The 24543-nt window shown below is 43.1% G+C and overlaps 1 protein-coding gene across 12 annotated transcripts in view; it reads right to left on the bottom strand.

Annotated features, from left to right (window-relative positions):
* The window catches only part of FBRSL1 (fibrosin like 1), a 610981-nt gene that overhangs the window by 407163 nt on the left and 179275 nt on the right, over positions 1 to 24543 (bottom strand). The window contains exon 1 of one of the 12 annotated variants that reach the window (XM_070950599.1): positions 3553 to 3638. The exons of the other annotated variants lie outside the window; for them this stretch is intronic. The gene's annotated coding sequence lies outside the window, so the exon portion shown is untranslated. Of the gene's footprint in view, positions 1 to 3552; positions 3639 to 24543 lie in introns of those variants that run through there. 12 annotated transcript variants of the gene reach the window in all.

Here is a 24543-nt window from a genome sequence, read left to right as displayed (position 1 = left end):
ATGGGGAGCGGATGCCAGGCGAAATTCACCCTCTTTTGGGTGGGGATGGAGCCCAGAGAGATGGCCAGAGGCAACTTTTACTGTGTTTTTTTTTCTGATTTATTGGCCATGTGCAGACGGTTTTGGAACCTGCCTGCCTGGCGTTACTCAAAGATTGTCAGAAACAAGCAAGCAAACTATCAATCAGAAAGGGGAAGGATGGCCAGGCATTGGGGAAAGTTTGGGGGCTCTGGGAGGAAATCTTGGGGGTTGGGGATGGGGTGGGGAACTTCCTTGAGTTGGAGACTCTCTTATCCTGGCAGAAGCACATCTGTCTTTCCTTTCTACCTCATCTGCCAACAGAGGAGTTTGTGTTTTTCCACTGTAATCCAGTTTGAGTGGAATGCCGTTGTGTTTATGTCAAAACCTTTCCCCGCAGCTAGGAGTCTATCAGCTTTCCACATGCCACCAGAAGAGAATAACAACAACAACAACAACAACAACAACAACAACAGTTAACAGTTCCTAGGTCCTTGGTTACGACTTGAGCTGCTGAGCTATTAACCAGCCTCAAAGGCTGTGAATCTCACCAAAGATTAAATAATAATAATAATAATAATAATAATAATAATAATAATAATAATAATACAACCACCTGACATAACAATAGTTGAAAAGAAAAAACTATGGTTCATTGACATTGCAATACCTGGCGATGCACGGATTGAAGATAAGCAGCAAGAAAAAATCACAAAGTACCGGGACTTGCAAATTGAAATTGAGCGACTGTGGAAAAAGAAATTGTGTGTTGTCCCAATTGTAATTGGAGCCCTCGGAGCAATACCCAAAGGGCTACCTCGCTATTTTGAAATTCTAAATTTGCCGGACTTGAACATTTTGACTCTACAAAAAACCACCTTACTCGGAACAGCTTATATCCTCCGACGATACCTTAACAGTTCCTAGGTCCTTGGTTAGGACTCGAGCTGCTGAGCTATTAACCAGCTTCAAAGGCTGTGAATCTCACTAAAGATTAAACAATAATAATAATAATACTGGTATGTGTGGACGTACAAGAGAGAGACTAACTCTGCTTATCCTTTTATTATTTTTTTTCGTATTCCCTCTTCTGCTTTGGGCAAACATTCTTTCTTTAATTCTCGTAAAGCCCTCCGTGATTCCAGGATTAAGGTGATATTTAAGAGCAAGGTCTTTTGATGGCTGTGCTTGTTTAAGAAGCTGGGGGAATTTGACAAGCCATCCTACACACACACACACACACACACACACACACACACACACACACACACGTATTTTGAAGCTTTTTGTAGGTGTGAACGGCACAGGTCCTTCTTACCCGATGGCTGAAGCACCGTAAAATATGGAAAGCAGTAACGGGAAAGGCTATATAGCAGCAGTGAAATCCATTTTTTTTTACTACCGGTTCTGTGGGTGTGGCTTGGTGGGCGTGGCAGGGGAAGGATACTGCAAAATCTCCATTCCCACCCCACTCCAGAGGAAGGATACTGCAAAATCCCCATTCCCTCCCCACTCCTGGGGGAAGGATATTGCAAAATCTCCATTCCCACCCCACTCTGGGACCAGCCAGAGGTTGTATTTGCCGGCTCCCCAAACTACTTAAAATTTCCGCTACCAGTTCTCCAGAACCTGTCAGAACCTGCCGGATTTCATCCCTGTTATATAGCACACTAATAAGTTAAGTCAGGTTCCCCAAATTCTGGCGCTTTCTATACAGTGAACTTCTAACTCCCTATCGTTCTGAGAATTGCGGGCCCTAAATTACAACTAACGCAACTACAACAACTGGGCTGCAGAAATCCATACAAGTTATGCGAGTACCAAAGAGATACAGGACACTCTCTCAGCTGTCATCTTGTACTCTGGGGGGGGGGGGATTTGCAACGCAGATATATAACAGAATAACAGAGTTGGAAAGGACCTTGGAGATCTAGTCCAACTCCCTGCTCAAGCAGGAGACCCTATACCAGTGTTGGTGAACCTTTTCGAAATGGAAGCAAGTGTGTACGTGCTAGAAACTGGAAGAGCAGCCGCCCGGTGCGCATGCACGCGCCAGGAAGATGATTTTCCGGTTTCCGGTACATGCATGCGCACCGGACACCTGGTCTTCCAGTTTCTGGCATGCATGTGCATGCAAAGATCAGCTGGCCGGTGCACATGCGCATGATGGAAACCTGAAGATCAACCTCCAGGCACGTGCATGCTCCCGTGCGCGTGAAGACAAAACCCAGGAGAGCAACAGGCGATGGTTCGCGTGCCTGGAGAGAAGGCTCTGAGTGCCACTTCCAGCACGTGTGCCATAGGTTCCCCATCACAGCCTTTATACCATTCTGGACAAATGGCTGTCCGGCCTCTCTTTGGAAACCTCCAGTGACGGAGCATATAGGCAAACCGTTCCACTGGTTAATTGTTCTCCCTGTCAGGAAATGTCTTATTTCTAGGTTGCTTCTCCCCTTGTTTAGTTTCCATCCATCGCTTCTTGCCCTGCCTTATCCTGAGACCAAGCAGAAGGAAGTTAGAAGTCAGACAACAAACAGTCGTTCCCAACAACCAAAAGCAAAGTTCAAACACCATCAAATTAAGCCTTTCTTCCCCACTTACCCCCGCTGTCGACAACAACAGGAATTTTGATAGCTACCAGCTACGTGCACTCCAAGCCGACTCCAATTACATTATTTTAAACTCTTTTGGAAGAATCCTGCTGTGTTCCTTCTATGCTCCCTCTTGGTGAAATTGCTCTCAATCCGGCAGTCCAACTTCATAAAGGACAACACACAAGACTACTAGTCATGTTCCTGGCTGTTTGAAATACGTCCTCCTCGCTCTACTCTTCCCTACCTTTGGTCATCAGCCCAGAGGCCATCCAGAAAAACAGATGAGAATGATGGTGAGCAGCAGCAGAACTGCACAGAGAGATAGGAAAGAGGGAGAGAGAGGGAGGGAGAAGTAGAGAGAAGAGAGAGAGAGAGAGAGAGAGAGAGAGAGAGAGGAGAGGGAGAGGGAGAGGGAGAGGGAGAGGGAGAGAGAGAGGAGAGGAGAGAAAGAGAGACAGAACAGAGACAAGAGAGAGAAAGAGGAGAGAGAAGAGAGAAAAAGAGAGAGAGAAGAGAGAGAGAGAAAGAGAGGGAGAGGGAGGGAGAGAAGAGAGGAGAGAAAGAGAGAAGAGAGACAGGACAGACAGGAGAGAGAAAGAGGAGAGAAAGAGAGGCAGGGAGACAGAAGAGAGAGAGAAAAAGAGAGAGAGAAAGAGAGTCTTTATCTGGATGCCCAATCGCTTAATTATTAATTTTTTTCAGACCCCGCCGTTGTCCCTCGGTGCTACTTCCGTCAAATCGAGGAGGTAACGTACTTCACCAGGAAGAAAACCTCAACCGTCTTGAAGCCTGTTTCCCCTTCCCACTGACATTTCTGCAAAGGTCATTCAATCTCGTCCTACATTCCCTCCCTCAAATAACGAAATAAAGACGTGGAAGGGAGGATTTCAGAGGATTTAGAAAAATACATTTCAAGAAAGGTCACTGATATTGGACTTACGTGAAGGGAGTGGAGGAAGGACGGGACTTGAGCAGGAGAGAGGAGGGGGAAAAAAAAACCAAAGAAAAGACCACGTCAAGGTTGTCCCCTTTTGCAAAATGTCTCTGTTCCCAGGAAGCGGAAACGGGCCCGTTCAACCCAGTCGCTTATCATCAGCAGAATGGTTATCAAGGGTTTATCGCCTTTCAAACGCTTATCTAAACCAAACAATCCGTAGAATGGTGGCTGATAAGGCCGGGCTGACGAGGTAATTTCAGCAATTAGAAACTCTACTATGTCACACACCGGGCTGATGTGAGCCGCCCTACCACTTTGGAAAGGGACGCAGTGGCTCAGTGGCTAAAGACGCTGAGCTTGTCGATCGACCGGTCGGCAATTCAGCGGTTCGAATCCCTAGTGCCGCGTAACGGGGTGAGCTCCCGTGACTTGTCCCAGCTTCTGCCAACCTAGCAGTTCAAAAGCAGGTAAAAAATGCAAGTAGAAAAATAGGGACCACCTTTGGTGGGAAGGGAACAGCATTCCGTGCGCCTTTGGCGTTGAGTCATGCCGGCCACATGACCACGGAGACATCTTTGGACAGCGCTGGCTCTTTGGCTTTGAAACGGAGATGAGCACCGCCCCCCCAGAGTCAGGAACGTAGGTGCGAGGGGAACCTTTACCTTTTACCTTTTTACCACTTTAGAATGTGAAAATCTCTTTTCTCCACCCTTCCTCCAGAGCTGTTTTGCTACCATTCTCCTTCTCAACGTTCATGGCCGGTTAACCTTATCCGCTGCTGCCCTTTGAGCTCTCTCTCTCATTTTTTTTTTTTTTAGTAGAGACAATTTTATCTCCAAGGTTTTGCTTCAGAATCTCGTGTTTTTCCTCACTGAACATCTAAAGGTTTGGTTCCACCTTCTCCTGGCTCCTACACTACACTTGATCTTAGCCAAAAGGCCAAGAAGCTCCTGGCTCCTGAGATCTCATTAGAAAGAAGAACACCTGGTCAAATCAAGGGCCCCTCACCCCCTGAAGAAGAAAAGATCAACAGAGGGCAGACAACCCTTGAAGGCAGCAAGATGACCCTTCAAAGGATTCTTTAGCTAAGAGCAGACTTAGGCGCTAGGGAGAATCCCGCTGAATCTGTCATCTCTAGTTATTTTCAAAGATCAAGGAGGTGGTGTTGGAAATGACCTTAACTTTGTCCTAGAGAGCTACTTACTGCTTGTCGAGGAAAAGAATACTGGCTGTATAGGTTGGTCTTTGCCACTTATGAACAGCAGAAGTAACTTTATTGTCTGCCATCTATATTACAAGAATCTACCTAGACTGATTGCCTTCCCCTGGGAATGACCAGGTAAGACTTCAAGGATCTTGGGGAAGGTTAAGCTTAGGCTGCTTATAGCTGTGTAAGGACTCCAAGCTAGGCCCTTGTTTGACTCCTCCTTCCAGTCTAGCTGGAAGTCTTCCAAGAGGCATAAAGTCATTATGTCAACTTGCAAAGCATTCCTGGTCTGCTCTCAAGTTGTCATAAGCAGGAAAGGGGGGAGGACTGACAGAGCAGTTCAGCAGCCACCTTCAAAAGCACATTCCACGCATACCTTCTTCAAGGTTGGATCTCAAGTTCCCAGAGCCGGCGTGATTTCTACAGCCTGGGAAAGTGCCTCACTGGAGAATGTGATTTATGACACAGACTGAAAGGAGGGGGGTAAACAGGATCAGAGTTGAGCCGTAAATTACGTGCTTCACCCGGGAAGTTGCTGACATGTTGCTCCTAATAAATAACTGGATTTCTTTTAGAACTTGGCTCATGACTTAATTAGGGCATCTGTCAGAACCCTGACACATTCTAGTGCTCCCAGTAAAACAAGGAAGAAGTCCTTCCTTCTAAAATGGTATATAATATCTTCCCCCAAAGATAGGTCTTAACTGCCATAACTTCTAAACAGCACTATTTCTAGACTTAAGAACGTCCCAGGGAACACACAACTACAACATACAACCTGTTTATTGTTGGTCATCTATCCTCAACTAAACCTTCATTCTTTTGCAAAATCTTTTGCAAAATCAGAGAAACCCTTCCAAACTTCCACCTCTCACAATACTAGACAACACAGTATCAACAGTAGAGACCTTCAAATTTCTAGCTTCTACCATATTGCAAGATCTAAAATGGACACCCAACATCAAAAACGTCATCAAAAAAGCACAACAAAGAATAGAATTTTTATTGGCCAAGTGTGATTGGACACATAAGGAATTTGTCTTGGTGCATAAGCTCTCAGTGTACATAAAATAAAAGATACGTTCATCATTAATCATAAGGTAGAACACTTAATGATAGCCATAGGTTACAAATAAGCAATCAAGAAATAATATCAATATAAAATCGTAAGGATACCAGCAACAAGGTTACAGTCATACAGTCCTAAGTGGGAGGAGATGGGTGATAGGAACAATGAGAAGATTAACAGTAATGCAGACTTAGTGAATAGTTTGACAGTGTTGAGGGAATTATTTGTTTAGCAGAGTGACGGCGTTCGGGGAAAAAACTGTTCTTGTGTCTAGTTGTTCTGGTATGCAGTGCCCTATAGTGTCATTTTGAGGGTAGGAGTTGAAACAGTTTATGTCCAGGATGCGAGGGGTCTGTAGATATTTTCACAGCCCTCTTTTTGATTCATGCAGTATACAGGTCCTCCATGGAAGGCAGGTTGGTAGCCATGGTTTTTTTCTGCAGTTCTAATTATCCTCTGTGTCTGTCTTGTTGGGTTGCAGAGCCAAAGCAGACAGTTATAGAGGTGCAGATGACGGACTCAATGATTCCTCTGTAGAACTGGATCAGCAGCTCCTTGGGTAGTTTGAGCTTTTTAAGTTGGTGCAGAAAGAACATTCCATTCCATTCCATTCCATGTAGGAGAAAGCGTAGCAATTGGGAGCACTGCAGTGGCTGCCAACTCTAAAAAGTTTTTTTTTTTTTTAATATGGAGGGTTTATTTTCCCTTGGCTTGTGTTTGCACAAGCTATGCCCAGCTTCAGAATTATGCAGGGCTTAATTTGGCTAATTTGTTTATCTTGCTAAGCAGAATGTTTTCTGAAGCCTTGAGCGGAATCTTGCCATGTCCAGAAACGTGCTGGACACCAAAACAGAGATGACCAGAAACTAGAGATGCTTTGGATGTATTTAATCTGCTTAGTTTTTCCAAAGCTTGCTTGCTATCTGTTGGCTGGCTTGAATTCTAGAAGCGAAGGAGTCCTAGAATTTTACATACCATTGCTAAACAGAATAGAGTGGGGAAAAAAGTACCAAACAGGCTCCAGCAATGGAAAAGCAATCACTCTATATAGCTGATGGAGTGTCATGGGATTTTTCAACAACCTTTTTTTTCAATCAAAATTTAATGAATCAAGAAACAAATCCAGATGTGGATGGCTGTTTCCCTTAATAAATCATGATGCATGCATTTGGCATGCAAAATGCAAACTAATCTGTTTAAATTACAAGAGTTAATGTGCTTATAAAAATATAATAGGCTGGCTTCATGGTTTTAATCACAAGTATACATCTTGAATTTCAGAACAGATTACCTAGCTCAAGTCTCAAGATTTTACAGTTGAAGTAAAAGTAAGTTCCGTTAAACATCCACTGAACAAATCTTTTTCTTCCCCTTATGAAGTAAATTATTTTATGTACATCTGCACCAATTTGGAACCATACCTCCCTATGTGAATCACAACACATCATAGAACAGAATTGAGCTATCTGTCTGTCTGTCTGTCTGTCTGTCTGTCTGTCTTTCATCTATCTATCTATCTATCTATCTATCTATCTATCTATCTATCTATCTTTCATCTATCTATCTATCTATCTATCTATCTATCTATCTATCTATCTATCTATCTATCTTTCATCTCTCTCTCTCTCTCTCTCCTGCCTGTCTGTCTATTGTCTGTCTGTTTGTCTGTCGATCAATCTATCTCACCTGCCTGCCTGCCTATTTATCTATCTATCTATCTATCTATCTATCTATCTATCTATCTATCTATCTATCTATCATTGGTATTTTGCTTTCTAGTCTACATACATTAAAATACACTCTGTGTTCCAACATTACGTCTACAAATTCCACAATTCACTCAAACTATAAAAGTATGCTTGTCCAATGACTACAGGGCTAAAAAAAACCCACAATGCCATCCAATTGTGCTGCGAAGAGAACAGACAACCAAGCTGATCTTAGGGTGGAAGGAAGCATCAAATGGAAAGAAAGAAGAAAGAAGAAAGAAGAAAGAAGAAAGAAAGAAAGAAAGAAAGAAAGAAAGAAAGAAAGAAAGAAAGAAAGAAAGAAAGAAAGGGTGAGGGAGGGAGGGAGGGAGGGAGGGGCAGGCAGGCCTTAAGGGCTTGATTCATTACAAAGAATACAACTTTCACTGTTTATTTCTAGGTAACTTGGAATCCTGAAAAATGACAGAACCCTTTCAGGACAAACACAGAAGTCTCCAGCACCTCTTCAAATCATTTCTTGACACATGTACTACCACCCGTGTCATACTTTTTACAACTAAGAGGAAAACCCACAGCCTGACAAACCTTTGAAACCAACCTCTTCTTTGGCACTTCTTGTTCAGTGCACTCAATCTACTAGCTATAAATCATGATTCCGACTGTTTTTATAGTGAGACCATAAACCACTTTTTATCGCTAGGTGTTTGCATCCTGAGACCCAAGTAATGTGCAAGGCCAACTGGCACTTAGAAAGTTTAGCCAAGAAGGAAGAGAAAAAAAATACAGTTACACAGCTGCCTCTGACCATTTCACGTTTAAAGCTTGTGGTATGCAATGACAGGGGATCCTAGATCAGGGGTCTCCAACCGTGGCCACTTTAAGTCTGGAGGACTTCAACTCCCAGAATTCCCCAGCCAGCCAGCTGGGGAATTCTGGGAGTTGAAGTCCTCCAGTCTTAAAGTGGCCAAAGTTGGAGATCTCTGTCCTAGATTACAATGTAGTTTATTGCAAACTTGGAAAATGGAAGTGGAGAATCTTTTTGGGGGGGTTGGAAGGGTGACAGATGCTGGATCTCCAATAGATAAACTGATAGGATTTTTTAAAAAAATTTTTTTAAAAACATTGATGTTTATCCACCCAAGTTCAAAAGCATCTATACCAGTGATGGCTAACCTTTTTGTTGTCGTGTGCCGAAAACGCGTGCCCGCATTCATAATGCAATGTGTGTGCAACACACACACACACACACCTCCCCCTGCGCATGCGTGCGTGACACACACACACACACACACACACACACACACACACACACACACACACACTGTTCTCCCCAGTGCCCTGTTTTGGGCCTGTTAGGCTTCCCTACACTTATAACCATAATGTAATGTGTGCAAGACCCCGCCCCTCGTGCGCCCCGCCCACCTGCACATGCATTCATGACCCCCTGCACTCCCCCACCCCCATGCATGTGCGCGTGTCTTCCAACCCCCTTCACATGCACGGCAGAGACCCAAAAATCAGCTGGCCGGTGGGAGGCCTGCACGCATGCGCAGTGGAGCTCAGCTGCGGCAAGCTGAGAGTGTGCCATAGGTTCGCCATTATTATTATTATTATTATTATATTATTATTATTATTATTATTTAGACTTATATACCGCTTCATAGCGCTTTACAGCCCTCTCTAATTGGATTACAGAGAGTTAGCATATTGCATATTACATATGCCCCCAACAATCTGGGTCCTCATTTTATCCACCTCGGAAGGAAGGAAGGCTGAGTCAACCTTGAGCCGATGAGATTTGATCTGCTGAACTGCTGAACTAGCAGTCAGCTGAAGTAGCCTGCAGTACTGCATTCTAACCACTGCGCCATCACGGATCTATACTTTCCCAACTTACTTCTTCGAAGTCCAACCTTCCATAAAGTTGGGGAATACCATTGCTCACACGGGGCCCGAGGTCTACCGAAGCTATAAATGTGAAAGAAATCCCGTCTGCCTCGGGCAAAATTTTCTAAGCATACTAGGTCTCACTTCCACTAAAGATTGTGAGGAACAGAGAGCAGATGGAATTTAATGTCTTTTTTTTTTTTTTTTTGCTGCCGCTCATTTGGTGTGTGTGTTTTTTTTTAAAGCCAGAAATTTACAGGAAGGCCTTTGTCAATTTATTTATTTATTTTTAAAATAAACAACGCGCAGAGCTTTTAATGATGTTTGCTGGGGTTATCAGCGCTGAGTTAAATTTAGCTCGGATGAAACAAAGGGCAGCTCTCCGAAGCCATGAAAACAAGCGCCCTGTGGAAGTAGAGCAATTAAAAATGTGAGTTTTAATGAAACAAAAGTGTGCTAAAACGCAGTGCGCACGTGTGAAGAGGCTGGGGATTTAAAAAAAAAAGAAAGAAAAAAAGATGTGGAACAAAATGAACAGGTCCCTCAGGATCGGGATAGCTGCTTTCTTCTGGTTTAAGCAGCTCTCGGTTTAAAAAGCTAATTACAGGTCGTCCTTGATTTACAACAGTTCATTTAGAGACCCTTCAAAGTTCCAACGGCACTGAAAAAAGTGACCTGGGACCGTTTTTCACACTTACAGCGTTCCTGTGGTGGTCACGTCATCAAAATTCTGATGCTGGGTAAATGACTCATATTTATGACAATTGCAGTGTTCCTGGGATCACATAATCCCCCTTTTGTGACCTTTCTTGCCACCATTAAGCGAATCGCTGCCATTGTTAAGTTAGTAACACGGTGGTTAAATGAATCTTGCTCCTTCGTCGACTTCGCTTGTCAGAAGGTCACATGACTCCTGGGAACACTCCAATCGTCACAAATATGAGTCAGTTACCAAGCGTCAGAATTTTGATCACGTGTATGCTGTAAGTGTGAAAAACGGTCCTAAGTCACATTTTTCAGTGCCGTTGCAACTTAGAACAATCACTAAATGAACCGTTGTAAGCACTCATCTGAACTGCCTGAATCTCTGATTTCCCTGGCGCTTGTCAATTCCCTGATGGAATAACGTTCAATTCCATTTATCCTAGAGCTGAAGAGGGATTGAAAAAGGAGAGAAAGGGGGTGTGTGTGAAAGACCGCCAAGTGAGTTTGTCCTATTTATAAAGCTTTACATTTCTAAGGCTTGCCACAACTAATTACTGCACCAGCAATGACCCATATTTCCTCTAATCTTTGCAATTTTTATCAGGATACCATTCCCAAAGAAGCAAAGGATACAGAAAAGCAACACAATCTCTCCCTCCCCCCACCTTTTTCTTCGCAGGGGGTTTGAGAGAGAGAGTTGTATTACAGCAGAGAAATATAAAGAAAATATTTACAAAATGTTTTATAGGTGGCATTTACCCCCAGTGAGATTGGCCAACATATCCCCCAAAAATGCACCAAATTGCTGGAAATACAATCATCAACATGGGACATATTTCCACATGTGGTGGACATGCCCCAAGGCAAAGGCATATTGGTTAAAAATCCAAAAATTGGTTAGAGGAAATGACAGAGGAAAAAAATTGCTATGAAACTGGAACTATTTTTATTGGGAATTATAAAAGAGAAGATTAGGAAAAAAAATTATTACCTTATACTTCACATAATTACGGCTGCCAGAATTTAATTTGCACAAAATTGGAAACAAAGATTTGCTCCATCAAATACGATGATCATAAAAAAGGTGCTAGAATGTGCAGAAGCAGGTGAATTAACAATGGAATTAAAAGACCGAGAGGAAACGATTTATTACGAGACATGGAATAGATGGTATAACTGGTTGGAGAAACAATCCAAAATTAATGTATAAACATAAGAGAAGATATGATAGAGGAACGAAATAGTTATTGTGTAATAGATAGGTATAAATTGTAGTGAATACAGAAATTAGTAAGTAATATATAAAATGTATGTATATATAGTTGGTTATAGATATTATCAAAGATGCCGGTATTGGAAAGCTGTAAAAATGTAACAAGGATGTTAAAGATGTAAATGTTGAATAAAAATTATTTTTTTAAAAAGAAAAGAAATATTTCCTCGGGGACATAGTTTGTTTACTAGTTCATGTCACTTCCTGGCAGCTCAATTCAGCCAGGCGGTGCTACTGGTTTATGGTGCTCTTAATGAGATGCTAAAATACAGTCGAGGCCAGCCTCCTTAACTCTTGGGTGGGAAGAATGGCTCCGTTTGGCATCACTTGTCATTTTTTACAAATATGGAAACGTAGACCGTCCATCCATCCGTCCATCTTGTCCCCCGTCCCCCCGCAACCTGGAGCAATTGAAATATTTTATTGGTTACCCATGTTTCCCCGAAAATAAGACCCTTATATTTTTGGAACCCCGAAGTAAGCGCTTGGCCTTATTTTCGGGGAGGTCTTATTATTTTGGGGCGCGTGGAGCAAGATGGGGCTCCTCTTGCCATCTTACCTGATTTCCAGCTCTGCGTTTAAATATTTTCAGGGAGGGCTTATTTTCGGGGGGGGAGGCTTATTTTAGTGCATGCGCTCAAAAGCCCGATTAGGCTTATTATCAGGGGATGTCTTATTTTCGGGGAAACAGGGTAGATTTTGAACCCACTTTATACTGAACTCAAGGTGGAGAACATAACCAATACTTGTCTACCGAGACTTCCCCGCTAGCCGGTTGGAACTGAAGAAGAGTCTCGGATGAGAAGCAAAATGTTAAAGAAAAAGTGAAATGAAACCAGAAAGGCCTGTTGTGCCTTTTTTGGAAAAGAATCTCTGGGACTTGCCTAACTCTCCTCTTTCCTCTTGCGGGAAAATTCAAGCATCTCAAAACAGGAACAATTGCAGATTGTCCTCTTTCATCCTGGGGTGTATAACTTGTACTTTGTTAGGGAAACTTGTTAAGTTTATAGACAAGGCAGGTTAAGTAAGAATCTGTTATATACTGAACAGATTGGGGTATCGTGCAAAGGTGATTTATTTCATGGAACATCAATTGTTTGTAATTAGCACATATGTATTTTATTACTGTATTTTCTTTTATCTATTTTATCCTGGAAATAGATCTTGTATCTTAGCTTTGTTTTCATTGATATGGCTGTAAGACTAATCTATCAATAATCTATATCTGTCTGTCTGTCTATCTATTGATATGGCTGTAAAACTAGCCTATCAATAATCTATGTCTGTCTATCGATATAGTTGTAAGACTAATCCATCACTAATAGATAGATAGATAGGTAGGTAGGTAGGTAGGTAGGTAAGTAGATAGATAGATAGATAGATAGATAGATAGATAGATAGATAGATAAGTAGGTAGATAGATAGATAGATAGATAGATAGATAGATAGATAGATAGATAGGGTTGTAAAACTAATCTATCAATTATCTATATCTGTCTATAATCCATCCATCCATCCATCCATCCATCCATCCATCCATCCATCCATCCATGCATCTATCTATCATCTATCTATCATCTATCTATCTATCTATCTATCTATCTATCTATCTATCTATCTATCTATCTATATCATCTAAACAGGATCAATGCTCAGCTACATGAAGTGGAAGTTATATTTTTAATGCTACTATTGTAATTTTTTTAAAAAGTAGATAGATGATCTCCACCCATAAAAGGAACAGATGTGTGGTGTGTGTCTGTGTTTGTGTGTGTGTGTGTGTGTGTGTGTGTGTGTGTGTGTGTGTGTTTAAAAAGCTCAGAGTATCAACTGTATAAATATATCATGCCTGCTGATATAAAGAGACTTACAGGTTGTTTAATTTGAATGTTTAAGAAAGTTGATGGGGGAGGGAGGAAGGGAAGAGAAGGGGAGGGGAGGAGAAAATAAAAAGGGAAGGAAAGAAAGAAAAGAGAAAAGAGAAAGAAAGAAACAAAAATAAGAAAGAAAGAAAGAAAGAAAGAAAGAAAGAAAGAAAGAAAGAAAGAAAGAAAGAAAGAAAGGTACCTCAAGGCCATTTCTGTGGGCTAATCTTATCACTACTGGTGAAATATTAACTAATCAGATCAATATAAATCAGTCATTCTGCTTTTGCAACAGAATGATGAGAGGGAATAACAAACTTTCTTTAATCGTAGTTCTTTGGCAGGGCTATCCTAGCCTGTTCACACAGAGGAGACATCTGAAAGCTGGGTCTTCCGGGATAAAAGCATACGCAATCTCTCCATTACACGGGGGACACTTTGGCCTGGTGCTTCCTATGATAAATTGGACACTTTTTGGTCATTCTTTTCAAGAGAACCTGGAAGTGGTCCAAAACAGCAAGCCAAGCTGGCTCTTTGAAGGGATGATTCTCTTTCGTCAATAAGGCCATTTAACACATTACAGGTGTAAATATCAAAGCAATCCAGCAACATTTTTAATGTTTCCTGGTGGGCTCCTTAAAACCATAAGAATTAACACCTACTCCATTTCCAAAATTGGCTGTTACAAATGTCTAATACCGTCTGAACACCGTCCAGAAACTGTTGATGACCAATTAAGATGCATAATAGAGATCTCTTTGCTCTGCCACTTTAATCCTGATGCTAGTTCTTCCTCCGAGCTAATCATAGTTAACCTTTCGAAACCTTCAAGTTAAAGCTAAGTACCTGGCAAAAACTTGAACCCAACAGGAGGAAAGATTTAAAGCACATACATTTAATGAATAACAATTTGAACCATTTGAACACCATCGGCATTGACAAATTTGCCGTCAGTCAATTACAAAAGGCAGCTTTACTTGGAACAGCTTACATTCTACAACACCACCTTGAAAACCATCAAATGGCAACATCTGCCTATCCCAGGTTTTTGGGAAGGACTTGATAGGTCGATAAAGATGCCAAATCCAGTCTAAACATCTGGCTGACTGTGTGAATAACTATAATAATGCCACCAACATAGACAAAAATAACCATTGGTCAATTGCAAAAGGCAGCTTGACCTAGAACTGGCTTACATTCTGTGATGATAGCTTTAACACCAGCAACATCTGCCTATCCCAGGTCCCTGGGAAGGACTTGATAGACGGACAAATATTTGGAAATGAGTACAGGTATATAAATGAGAATTCCCAGCAAAAGCCAGAGGAATGAAGGAATGATTTCTGATAAACAAAAGCAGATCTGAATAAGGAAATGGGGTAAAAGCTTTGCGTTTGATATCCCATCATCAAATTCATAATCTCACTAATCAATAAAGGAGACTATTTGTAGCTCAGGGTTGAAATGAGAAGGTCCTTGGTGCTCTCTGAGCTTGTTTCTTTCTTGAAAACGTTTCATGACCCAACTTTGGAACATCATCAGTACTAGAAAGGAGTGGAATTTATGGAGAGGAAAAGGGAGGGAGGGAGGGAGGGAGGGAGGGAGAGGAAGAGGAAAGGAGAAAAGCAGGAAGGGAAGGGAAGGGAGGGAGGGAGGGAGGGAAAAAGGAAGGAAGGAAGGAAGGAAGGAAGGAAGGAAGGAAGGAAGGAAGGAAGGAAGGGACTGTGAGGTCCTAGGTACTCTGTGAGCTTGGTGGATTTCTTGCAGACCTTTCATTATTCAAACTAGGTAATCATCAGTGGGAGAGGTTAGTTGGGTTTGTGTAGAGGAGGAGGAGAACTATGGAGTCCTACGGTTGTAACTGCAACGGGTTCAGGTTGCTTTATTATAAAGGAGACCTTCTTCCTGGAGCTTGGAGCTTGCTCAGTGAGGGATCCTTGGTGCTGAGTATGGTTGTTTTGTTGCAGACGTTTCATTACCCACACTAAGTAACATCATCAGTGCTGGTGAGTCGTTCTTCCTATGTTTTAGCCTCCAGTCCCTAATCCTCTTTGTTGCTCTTCTCTGCACTCTTTCTAGAGTCTCCACATCTTTTTTACATCGTGGCGACCAAAACCGAATAATGCAGTATTCCAAGGGTGGCCTTACCAAGGCATTTTGTTGTAGGTTGTTTCAAATTTTGCAAATGGATGAAAGCAACCATCTCTGCGCTTATCTTACCCAAAGCTTACCATATCTATTTTACAACAGCCTGCTTAACTGAATCCCACCTTAAAACCATTTTTGTTGTGGTGGTGGTTTAAAATGAAAGCTTAGGAAAATGAGGGGGTGGGGAAGACGAGAAGGAAGAATTAAGCTCAGAGTTTGGCTTTCATAAACTGGAAATTGGAAGTTGTTATTTTAGTTAGCTATTGTAATAGCATTTGGTAAAAGACAATAAATGAGGCAGATGGTCAAAATTAGCTTCCCCCCCTTCTCTTTCCCACCATGTATTAATAGACAACTAGACTGAACAAATACTCTGACTCCCAGCTGCTAAGGACCAAAATTCTCCCTGGTTTGAAATTAAATTGAGCACAACCAATTTTTATTTTATGTTATTTAAAAAAAAAAACTTTTAATGACATAAATGCAATTGATTGTTCCCCTTTGTTCAATGAAGATATGGAACTGGGATCTGAAATTGTAATGCACTGTAGACACCTTGAAAATCAAGGTGCTGGAAACCGTTCTACCAAAGAACGATTTTGGCAAATTCCAGTTCTTAGAAACTTTAATACTGCAATCTTATAATGCCTTAACGGCGAACCTATGGCACGCGTGCTCATAGTGGTACACGAAGTCATGTCACCCGGCATGTGCAGCCTTGCCTGTTTGTCTTCTGGGTTTCTGGTGCGCATGTGCAACGATCAGCTGTCCTTCACGGGTGCAGTTGTGCCGAAAACCAGTGTGCGCAAGGCCAGCTGATTGTCAGGTGTGCATGCACGCCAAAGCCCAGCCGTTTGGCTTTTCCGGAGCACGATCCCTTCACGCATGCGGTAGTGCCGAAAACCGGCCTGCACATGCACACCGGCCGGCTGATTGTCAGGCACACATGCGTGCTAGTACCCAGAAGTTCGACTTTTCCGGAGCGTGACCCTGACGAGCATGAGAGCGATATTTCCGCATGATCTTTTCAGCACTCGGTTTCTTTGAAGACACTTTCACTTCTCATCCAAAAAGCTTCTTCAGCTCTTCAGCGTCTTCAAAGAAAAACCAGAAAGTCCAGTTGCCTCTTGAAAAAGCATCTTTGGGAGAACCATGTCCTGGATGACTGAGAATCTCCATAGACAATTCTCTGTATTCTTCCCCATTTGGATACAGACCTATTTAATTCAGACAACCGTGATCATGTGCCTTCACACGCAGTAAGATTACTGCGCTCCATCCATCTTCACCCAAAGTTTGAAAACTGAAGCGAGGATCAAATAGATTTTCCAGGTTGCTCTTAATATGTCAGATGCAAAGAATTAGGATCATAGGAAAAGCTGCAGTGAAGAAGATTTATTGCTCAAGCCTAGACATAATAATCTAGTCATACTAAATTGGCACCAGATGAAGGTCAGTGGAATTCAAGAAGAATTAGACTTAGACCATTTGCAGGAATGCAACGATTCTAGGCTGATTACTTGCGTAACGCCACCCTCCAGCTCTGTCTGCTTTTTGTTCTACGCAATTACGAGGTCAAGAAGACGTCCTCAAGGAAGCCTCTTTCATATATATTGGACTGCAACTATCCATCCATCTTATTCTTTACGGATGTTCAGAAGACATCGTGAGTGGCCCAGAGACATTCATTGAAATAAGGGTAATGTTCAAGGTTGGCGCTTTGCTTTGCATCAAGCCAACCCTCCGTCTCAGTTTTTAATTAAATTTTAACTGAAAGCGTCTTAATGAAAATTAGAGGCAGCTGTCAGGGCCCCAAGGAAGGAAGTCACCAGCACCCCAAGGATGCTATTCCTACAGGAAGATGCCTATAAATTGTGAGCATCTTCAGGGGGTTTATTAGAGGTCCATCAACAACACTTGCAGTAGGGAAGTAGCAGGGTCAACTGTGTTGGACCCTACTCAAAAAAAGGGCCTGCGTACTTCTGAAGAACTACAAAGTGTGGGAACCCACCCCCACCCAGAAGAATGAAATATTTTACGAAAAATATTAAAAAGGCAGAATATTATATTTCCCTAAAAGAGGCATAGAGAAACATGCTCTTGGAGACAGAAAGCAGCCCCCCAAGTCTTTCTTAATAGCTCCCAGAAGATATTTTGTGCCCATTGAGAAAGATTGGGCCAGCCTATCTGCAAAACAAAAGACCTCCAGCTCCAGAATGATGGGATTAAAACATGACCCCTCAGGACATAATAGGAATAACCCTCTACCACAGGGGTCGACAACCTTAAACACTCAAAGAGCCACAAAGGTCCTAACCGGAAGACCCCCGTTCAATTCTGGAGCCGACCAAATGTCTGGTTCCCCCACCATAGAGTCTTCTCCTAGTGCAGCGTCCTTTTTCCTCTACCTGTCCTAACCGAAAGCCCTATCAATTGTGGAGCTAACCGGCAACACGGAGCTGCAGCAGAGGGATGAAAGAGCCACATGCGGCTCCAGAGCCACAGGTTGCCGACCCCTGTTCTACCATCTAGCAGCAGAGCTCACCACATTGCACAATCTCCTGGGGACACTGCATCACCCTCCGGGCTTCAACCAAACTTAGCTCAGACAACCTACAGAGCCATCTATGTCCCCCCTACAACAGTCAATAGAATACATGTTCTTGCACAGGAACAGGAAGCTCAAGTTCAGAGCCCAAGAGAAGGTATAAAAGCCCCCCACTCTCAACTCCATGTAGTCAGCTACCCAGAATCACACTTGCTTGGTGGCTCTGCTTCATCATTAAACCATCTTTCCAATCAGCCGCCATGTTTTCAGTGTCTTTCTCCCGGCTTGGAACTGAGCCAACAAAAACAGCTTGGAACACGGAGAAGAAACATGATGCAAGCTAGCAGAAGCATACCAAGCTCCGTTACCTGCGTTTAACTCGCCACGAAACCACCGGAAGGCTGTCCACTTGACGGCAAAAGATCTCCAGTTGCCATTTTACAGAAGCAGTGGTCCTGATTAATAGGGAGGCATAAACTGTTAAAGTGTGGGTAAATGGGAAGGGGCAGCTTTCCAAAAAAAAACAAAAAAAAAAAACAAAAAATAACCGAAGGGAAAGCAACACGAGGTCCGTAAGCGGAATCCGAAATGAGGTTACTCTAACAGCAGGAAAGTCTTCAAGAAGAGGAGATGAAAAAGCCATAAAAAGCCCTTCTGATGCTCCTTAGCAGAGGCTGGTTTTTTTTTTAAACTTATTTGCATCAGAATTAAGCTCAAGAGCAACAGGGCTTACTTAGCATATTAATAGTTTTGCTTCCAGGAGAGACAAGCCACCTTCCGAATAAACATCATCAGCCGACTGGAAGGGCTTAAGTGACTTGTTTTAACTGCCCGCTAAGTAGTCTTGACAAGGAAAACCTTCCCATTAAAAATGTGCTTAAACACTTCACTATCTGGCGGCAGCCAGGGCCCTGAGGAAGGGGGGGGGAAGAGACAGAGAGAGAGAGAGAGAGAGAGAGAGATAGAGAGAGAGAGAGAGAGAGAGAGTGAGAGAGAGATTTGCATTTCGGAAGCTGGGGATGTTAGCAAGCCTGCAAGGCAGTGGTGGGTTTCGAATTTTTTTACTACCGGTTCTGTGAGTGTGGCTTGGTGGGCATGGCTTGGTGGGTGTGGCAGGGGAAGGATACTGTAAGATCTCCATTTCCACCCCACTCCAGGGGAAGGATTCTGTAAAATCTCCATTCCCTCCCCAATCCAGGGGAAGGATACTGTAAAATCTCCATTCCCTCCCCAATCCAGGGGAAGGATACTGTAAAATCCCCATTCCCTCTCCACTCCAGGGGAAGGTTACTGCAAAATCCCCATTTCCTCCTGATTAGCTGAGACTCGGGAGGCAGAGAATAGATGGGGGTGGGGCCAGTCAGAGATGGTATTTACTGGTTCTCTGAACTACTCAAATTTTCCGCTACTGGTCAGAACCTGCTGAAACCCTGCTGCAAGGGATGAAAACCACTATGAAGCGGTATATAAGACTAAGTGCTATTGCTATTAACTATGTTGGGAAGAGAAGCTGGATTTGGCTTGGATGGTCATTGGAAATTCTGGGGCTTCCAGGGAATTCTGGGGCTGCAGACCAGACGGGGAAATTGAAAGAGCAATTTGGAAGGTTGGCAAGTCAACCAGGAATCAGGTTCAGCTCAAAAGCTCTGGGTTTTGGTCCAAAAAAGCAGTAGGGTTGAGGATAAAGTCTCAACTGCCACGTTTCTTATTATTAGAATAGAATAGAATAACAGAGTTGGAAGGGACCTTGGAGGTCTTCTAGTCCAACCCCCTGCTTAGGTAGGAAACCCTGCACCACTTCAGACAAATGGTTATCCAACCTCTTCTTTAAAACTTCCAGTGTTGGAGCATTCACAACTTCTGGAGGCAAGTTGTTCTACTGATGAATTGTTCTCACTGTCAGGAAATTTCTCCTTAGTTCTAAGTTAATTATTTCTAATTAAAGTTGTCACCCAACTCCGAACTAAAAACATTTTTAAAAAAGGCTAGTCGAGAAGAAAAAAAGACAAGGACTGGACTGGAATGAAAAAGAAAAACAATCCCACGCAGTGGTGAAATCCATTTTTTTTTACTACCGGTTCTGTGGGCGTGGCTTGGTGGGCGTGGTGTGGCTTGGTGAGCCACCCCACTCCAGGGGAAGGATACTGCAAAATACCCATTCCCACCCCACTCTGGGGCCAGCCAGAGGTATTTGCCGGTTTTCCGAACTACTCAAAATTTCTGCTACCGGTTCTCTGAACTGCTCAAAATTTCTGCTACCGGTTCTCCAGAACCTGTCAGAACCTGCTGGATTTCACCCCTGCATAGCACCCACCAGGTGGGAAAGGAGGGAGTGAGTATGAGTGGGAGGGAGGGAAGAAGGAAGGAAAGATGGATGGATGGAAGGAAGGAAGGAAGAGAAAGAGGAAGAAAAGGGAAGGAAAAGAGAGAGGAAGGGAAGAGAAGAAAGACAGGAAGAAAAGAGTAGGAAAGGAAGGGAAGGAGAGGGATAGCTGGGTAGATGAGAGAGAGCGAATGAATGAATGAATGAATGAATGAATGAATGAACAAAAGAACAAACGAACAAACGACTGAATGAATGGGAGAACAATCTGGGTAGCCCATTCTATTCTAGCTACCTAGCTGAGTACATTGGAGTGATTTTTATCAGGCTGTTCTTCGCCTGGTGTGAAACCTTAGAATTCTCTGGTGGTTTGCCATCTGCCAGTCAAGTATTACCTCGCGCCAAGCCTGCTTAGCTTTCTGGCACCAGAGATGCTTGCATTTGCTTAGTCATTCTCAGTCCGGTGCCCTCTGATTCTCAGGAGCTCCAGCCAACACCTGGAGAACCGCAGCTTGCGGGGGGAGGGGGACAGCTGAGGTCATCTCCAAAGGGACAGGACCTTCAGCTTCCTATCTTGCAGGACTAAAGAAATAATAAAGAAATGCAGAAATAAAGGCAGGTTTTGGGGGGGGGGGGAGATCATGGAACTATGATGGGACTTCCGGAGGTGGCTATAAATTAACAACTTCTTTGAGGAGCGGGGGGGAAAACTATATTTATGGTTGACTGGAGACCCCTTATAGGGAGGGGTCTCCCTTATAAGGAGATGATGCACTTATGATTTGTGTTTTTGAGATTAGAAAAAAAAAAAACTAGTGAGCAGGAAAATATGAGCTTTTTTTTGGTAATCCTTGAATAAGAGATAACTTTGCTGTTGTACTTACGTTTGCTGCAAGGGAAATTGGAAACTGCTTCATTCTGTTACTTTTCCTTCCTTCCTTCCTTCCTTCCTTCCTTCCTTCCTTCCTTCCTTCCTTCCTTCCTTCTTTCTTTCTTTCTTCTTTTCTTTTTTTTTCTCTCTCTTTTTTCCACCTCTACTTTTTTAAAAATTTGGGTTTGCTTTTTACGCTTTCGAGATCAAAAAACGGTTACCGCACATTTTAAAACCCAACCTTGTTAAAGAAACAAAAGTCCGATCAGCTCATTATTCAACTGTTAGGTGGTGGTGATTTTTATTTTTATTTTTTAATCCCAAACTGCATTTAATTAATTCAGATTAATTTAGGATCCCTTTTCCTGTCAAGAGCAGAGGGAAGAAAATGCTTCCTTCCTTCTACCAAACACAAACAAACAATACAAATTATTCTTTGTATTTGCCATTTTCTACACACATACATAGGGATGCGGTGGCTCAGTGGTTAAGACGCTGAGCTCATCAATCGAAAGGTCGGCAGTTCAGCGGTTCGAATCCCTAGTGCCGCGTAACGGGGTGAGCTCCTGTTACTTGTCCCAGCTTCTGCCAATTAACAGTTTGAAAGCAGGTAAAAAATGCAAGTAGAAAAAATAGGGACCACCTTTGGTGGGAAGGGAACAGCGTTCCGTGCGCCTTTGGTGTTGAGTCATGCCTGCCACATGACCACGGAGATGTCTTCGGACAGCATTGGCTCTTCGGCTTTGAAACAGAGATGAGCACCACCCCCTAGAGTCGGGAACGACTAGCACATATGTGCGAGGGGAACCTTTACCTTTACAAACATTCATACCCCTTCCCACCCCCCCCAAACAAACCTTTTCTGGAAATTGAGAGCGAATGGAAAAACCAAGGTTACATTTCTTCTTATTCATCAGCCTCCTTCCTTGTCAAGGAACCGAAAAAAAAGCAACTTTAAACGAAGGGAGAATTGGGGAATTATTCCTCCTTTCCCCTCTCTCTGGTTTTAAAGCTTGCTTTTTTTCTGTTCCACCTGAAATGGAGGTGGAATTATTTTTTGCTTCACTTGAAATCAATCAGAGCCCTTCTGACGGTACAAAAAACCCATTAGAGGTAGAACATGCAGGCACCAGAGAAGGAGACGACAGTCTGAATGGATTAAGAATGCCAAGAAAGCAATGGCCTGGAAGGGAATTACGGAATGGGCTCTGTCGCCCATTATGTGCCCCCACAAAAAGTCTAATATATATATTTCCAGTTTTGCAACAACTAGTGTATTGGTTGTATCCGGTCCTTTTTAAATATGCATCCTATTATACACCTTGATCATAACCATTATTCTCGTAATCCATACAGCATAGTTTCTTTTCAATACATGATATTGTACGTCGTAATTATGTCCCTTATTTTCATAACTGTACTATGGATTGGGAAAAGGCTTCCTAATATTTAATTAAAATGTTTAAATATCTCCTTTCTGTGAAGATTCGTTCACTACCTCGGAAGAGCAACAGATGACCGGCTCATCACGTCTTCTACGGGGGGAAGACCCTTCAGATACTTGCAAACAGTCATCCGGTAAACCAGGGGTCCCCAAACTTGGCAGCTTTAAGACTTGTGGACTTCAACTCCCAGAATTCTCCAGCTGGCTGGAGAATTCTGGGAGTTGAAGTCCACAAGTCTTAAAGCTGCCAAGTTTGAAGACCTCTGCGGTAAACAGTTGGGTTGTCTCTCTACCCAACTCTGGGACCCTTCCAAAAGGAACAGCAGTGTATAAAACATAGGGTTATAAGGACGGGCCCACTAGATCAGAAAACTTCCATGTTGTTTAGGATTTTGCACATCTGCTCATGATTGTACTCTTTTAAACAACTCGGGAGTGTTCCACCAAGCTGTCTTCCTTCAAGGTTGAATCTCCAGTTCCGGATAATGTATTATTACATCATCTCCTTTCTAGAAATAGTGCCAGCATTCTGTAGAAAAAACTACTTAGAAAATCATGAGGACAACCCTCCTCCACCTCCACCACCACCACTCATTGTCGTCATCAACACCAACACCACATCGACATCGTCGACGTTCTCCTCCTCCTCCTCCACCAACGTCAACACCATGTCGTCATCCTCCTCCTCCTCCTCCTCTTTCTCAACTCTGCAGGTCTTGGCCATGCGTGAAGTGACTACCAATAAAGGAAAACGCTCGTAGTTCTGGGTTGAAATGAGGGGGTCCTTGGTGCTCTCTGAGCTTGGTTGCTTTCTTGCAGACCTTTCATTACTCAAACTAGGTAACATCATCAGTGCTAGTAATGATCTAGCATTGAGGATGTTACCAAGTTTGGGTAACGAATAACTGCAAGAAAACAACCAAGGACCCCTCATGAATTGATTGCATCTATCAATTGACAGTGACAGATCCTGCTGGCCTCAGTCTACCACTCCTTCTCCTTTTGCTTTTCTTTCTCCTCCTCCCTCTCGTCCTCCTGCTCCACCTCCACCTCCTCCTATGAATCCTCCTCCTCCACCTTCTCCATTATTATGAACAAATACCCTTTGCCTTCTCGTTCTGCATTATTATGAAAACATCTCCACCTCCTTCTCCTCCTTCTCCTCACCTAGGTGGCTCAGTGGCTAAGACGCCGAGCTTGTCGATCGAAAGGTTGGCAGTTCGGCGGTTCGAATCCCGGGTGCTGCGTAACGGGGTGAGTTCCCGTGACTTGTCCCAGCTTCTGCCAACCTATCAGTTCGAAAGAAGGTAAACAATGCAAGTAGAAAAATAGGGACCACCTTTGGTGGGAAGGGAACAGCATTCCGTGCACCTTTGGCATTGAGTCATGCCGTCCACATGACCACGGAGACGTCTTCGGACAGCGCTGGCTCTTCGGCTTTGAAACGGAGATGAGCACCGCCCCCTAGAGTCAGGAACGACTAGTACATGTGTGCGAGGGGAATCTTTACCTTTTATCCTTCACCTTCTCTTTCTCCATTATTATGAAAACGTCTTTTACTTCTACTTCTCTTTCTCCATCTCCATTTCCATCATTAGATTCCAGATATCCTTTGGAAAAGTCACTCTGGAGCATTCCTTTTCATTATTTCAGAACAACCCAGCAGAGGGCACTTGAGATTCACGGACCACATATCCTTTTGTTTTAAAAGAACCCCCGAAGCAAACCTTGCCAAAACAAAGGTGGAGCTGTCGACTCAGAAATGAAGATATTGCAGCTTTGATCCTTCTCCTCCTTCCCCTCCTACTCAAGTTTTATTAAGTTCTCATCTTTAATTCATACCTGCGGCAGGGTTGATGTCACTCTGTCTGCTTTCTCTTCCCTTTGAATCTATGAAGCTCTGAGAGGAAGGCCCCCTCGCAAAGAGAAGCTTCGCCTTCCTCGT

The sequence above is a fragment of the Pituophis catenifer genome, unplaced genomic scaffold (genome assembly GCF_029215685.1).
Source record: "Pituophis catenifer annectens isolate HBS135680 unplaced genomic scaffold, rPitCat1.0.hap2 SCAF_10, whole genome shotgun sequence".
In the NCBI taxonomy this organism is placed as follows: Eukaryota; Metazoa; Chordata; class Lepidosauria; order Squamata; family Colubridae; genus Pituophis; species Pituophis catenifer.
This window is presented reverse-complemented; position numbering and strand designations above follow the sequence as displayed.